The sequence below is a fragment of the Peromyscus leucopus genome, chromosome 1 (assembly GCF_004664715.2).
Source record: "Peromyscus leucopus breed LL Stock chromosome 1, UCI_PerLeu_2.1, whole genome shotgun sequence".
Lineage (NCBI taxonomy): Eukaryota > Metazoa > Chordata > Mammalia > Rodentia > Cricetidae > Peromyscus > Peromyscus leucopus.
The window spans coordinates 42,852,247-42,855,462 of NC_051063.1; the positions used below are offsets into that span (position 1 = coordinate 42,852,247).

The following is a 3,216-nucleotide window of genomic DNA, read 5'->3' on the forward strand; positions in this document are numbered from 1 at the left end:
AAATAGAGAAACAGGACACAAAACAAAGGACTACTGATCCTTGCCAAGACAAGTATGGTTACAGTGTTAGCAATAAGCATCCTCTGAGGCCAGCAAAATATGACACCATTGCTGAAGTGGCTTTGCAATCTGGAAAAGGTACAGTGTCCCTTCCTTCAAAGGCAGCTGAGCAAGCAGTGGGCCGATGGCTTCTGGTGTGCAGTGGAGCAGTCACTGAAACAGTTATTCTTGAAGGAGTAACTAGGCTGATGGAATCTAATCTCTCAATGGTAGACTAGTATTTAATAAAGGAGATAAAGCCACCCAAAAGCCTAGAAGAATGGGTGCCAAATTCTAAAACACCAGCAATTTCCAGAGTTTAAAATCCTGAATCATGACAGGACACTGGCAGAATTCAAGTTTATCTGGTATATGGAATACTTGCACCAAATGTGAAGTTGAGTTGTGGACCTTGTGTGCATACATCCTACTTCACAAATGAGTCTGCCAGATACACTAAGCCTGTAGGCTGAAGATGCCCCAATATGCAGAGAAATCTCAGGTGACTGTCCAGGAAGCTGGCTGTTTCTGTCATAACTTATTTTTTAGAAGTCCCTTGTTTGCACTTCCTGTTTTACTAGATAACATTATTTCCTTCTCAGATCAGAGGGAGTTGAAGATTAGATACTTATAGTTACAGTTTTCCTTGTTAAGAAATTTAAAAATGAAACTCAATAAGAGGTGTTAAGTGTATAAGTTTGAAAGACATCATAAGATAGGTTTCTGTTGCAACGTAAGTTAGGATAAGTGAATTAGGTACATTTTGTACTCACCAAAATAGCATAGATAATGGAATATTTTCTCTGAATTTGTCAAATGCAAAATGGACTAGACATTGTTGATGTATTTATTGCTTGTATATATTGTATATAGTTATTGTACTTGTATATAGTTTTTCTTATATTAGTTATAACTTTTTTATTTTTATTAGACAAAAAAAGGGGAAATGTGGCGATATTTTATTTTTGCTGAAATGTGATATTTTATTTATGTGTTAATAAATAAAGCTTGCCTGGAGATGAGGGGGGAGGCCAGCCATTTTAAGTAAGCAAAGAAGTCAGGGTTAGGTAGTACATGCCCTTAATTCCTTAGCAGGCAGGATCTCTGTGTGTTCAAGGCTACACTAGGGAACAGAGCCAAGCATGGTGATACATGCCTTTAATCCCAGTACCAACCATAGAGACCTGGAGGTCTGTACAGATAGACAGAAAGTGACGGCTGTGTAGAAAGAGGAAGTGAGGTAGCTGGGATAAAAGAGCCAATGAGAGGGCAGAAAAGCAAGGCATATAAAGCCTGGGTAGACAGGAAGTTGCACCATTTGAAAGCTGCAGAGTTGGTGAGGTAAGATTGGCTGGTGGCTCTCACTATTTCCCTGATCTCTAAGGCTTTAACCCAAAGTTCTGGCTCTGTGTTTTTTATTTAATAAGACCATTTAGAAATTCGTCTGCATCTGAGCAAGGTATTGATCTCTGAGTATAGTAGAATGCCATTAGGAGTCATTTTATTGCTACTTTATTTAGAACAATCGTATTTGGTTTTACTCTGTGTCCCTGGGCTATCTAGTCTCAGGTTTTTGATCACCCAGGCAGGGTCAGGTATGGGTTCCATTCTGTGAAGCGGGCCTTAAGCTAAATCAGACATTGGCTGGTTGCTCCCACAGGCTTTACGCCACCATCGCATTAACATATCTTGCAGGCAGGATGCTGTTCTAGATCAAAGAGTTTGTGGCTGGGTTAGTGTTTACATTGCTCTTTTGGGAGCATGCAAAGGACCTTCCAATACCAAAGACATGGAACACAGAGGTGAGTAAAGGCTTTATGTAAGCACCTGTTTGACTTCCCCACGTTTAATGAGTTGCATAGGTATTGTCTTCAGCGATATAACCTTGTGGTCAGTTTGCTGAGAGCAATGCATAGGCTTGACAACAGCTAGGTTATTTGGGAATTCCCATGGGAGCCCTTTGGCCAACAGCTCAATTAGATATAACCCAATCCTGGTATTAGGAGCTTAACTTGTTGACAAGAGATGGCTTGTTAGGGCTCTGTCTCCTCAATCATTTGGTGATTTTTGTTAGATTGACTTCATATATGTATATATTTTAGGGAGTTCCTACACTATTAGGTTTCTATACTACACCTCAAAAGACCTTTAATTTTTAGCTCTCTCTCCCCATATTCTCTCCTTCATCCCTCTCTTCTCTCCCTACCTGAAAAATTATGGAATACTTCACAAATTTGCATGTCATCCTTGCACTATGATCATACTAATCTTCTCTGTATTGTTCCAATTTTAGTATATGTGCTGCCAAAGCAAGCATGGGGAAATAAATGTCACATTATATAAGGTAAGAATACATTCTGTAAGTTTCTCTATGAAGAAAAAAGAGTATAGACTTGTACTAAATTTCTTCATATTAATCCACAAGCCATATAACAAGCACTAAGCTTTTATGATTTAGAATTGACATAACTTGTCATGCACAGACAAAATAATATTAAGTTTATCATTTTCATATGAAACAGAAAAAAATGATCCTAAAGAGAAATTTTTTTGTAAACAGAGAGACAAACGGACATAACTGTGTATACACACACACACACACACACACAGACACACACACATACACACACACACACACACACACACACACACACACTTTCTCTCAGAATTGTGCCTTTGGGTCCCCTTCTGTCAGAACAGACCACAGGGCCACAGTCTAATTCATGAACATCATGTTAAACACGATCAGCACATTCTCTTAATCAAAGGCTCTACTTTTTTTTTAAATTTAAACACTTAAATATTTAATGAGAATCTGTTGCTCAGAGTTAGCACAATGCTTTGTGTTTGTTCATTCTTTTCTTTTTGTATCATTCCCATTTTACAAGGTTCCAAGAACTATATTCCTAAGAGCAATCTTTAAAAATTAGAAAGTTGGGGAGACGGCTTGGTCAATGAAAGCTCATAAAGAAGCACAGTCACCCGACTTCTGTCTCTAGCACTCATGTAAATGCTAGGTCAGCTGGCATGAATTGGAATCTTTAACATGGAAGACAGGCAGATCTCTGGGCCTTGTGACTCAGCCAGCCTAACTGAACAAGCAAGCTGTAGGCTCAGTGAGAGACCCTGACACAGGCTCAGTGAGAGACCCTGATTCAAAACGTAAGATGGAAATGA

General features: G+C 38.9%; 1 non-coding gene across 1 annotated transcript; it reads right to left on the reverse strand.

Annotated features, from left to right (window-relative positions):
• Window positions 1–2,249: 2,249 nt before the first annotated feature.
• Window positions 2,250–2,352, reverse strand: LOC114702481. The gene has a single exon (XR_003735999.1). It is a non-coding gene; the product is annotated as a U6 spliceosomal RNA (small nuclear RNA).
• Between the last annotated feature and the right edge of the window lie 864 nt (window positions 2,353–3,216).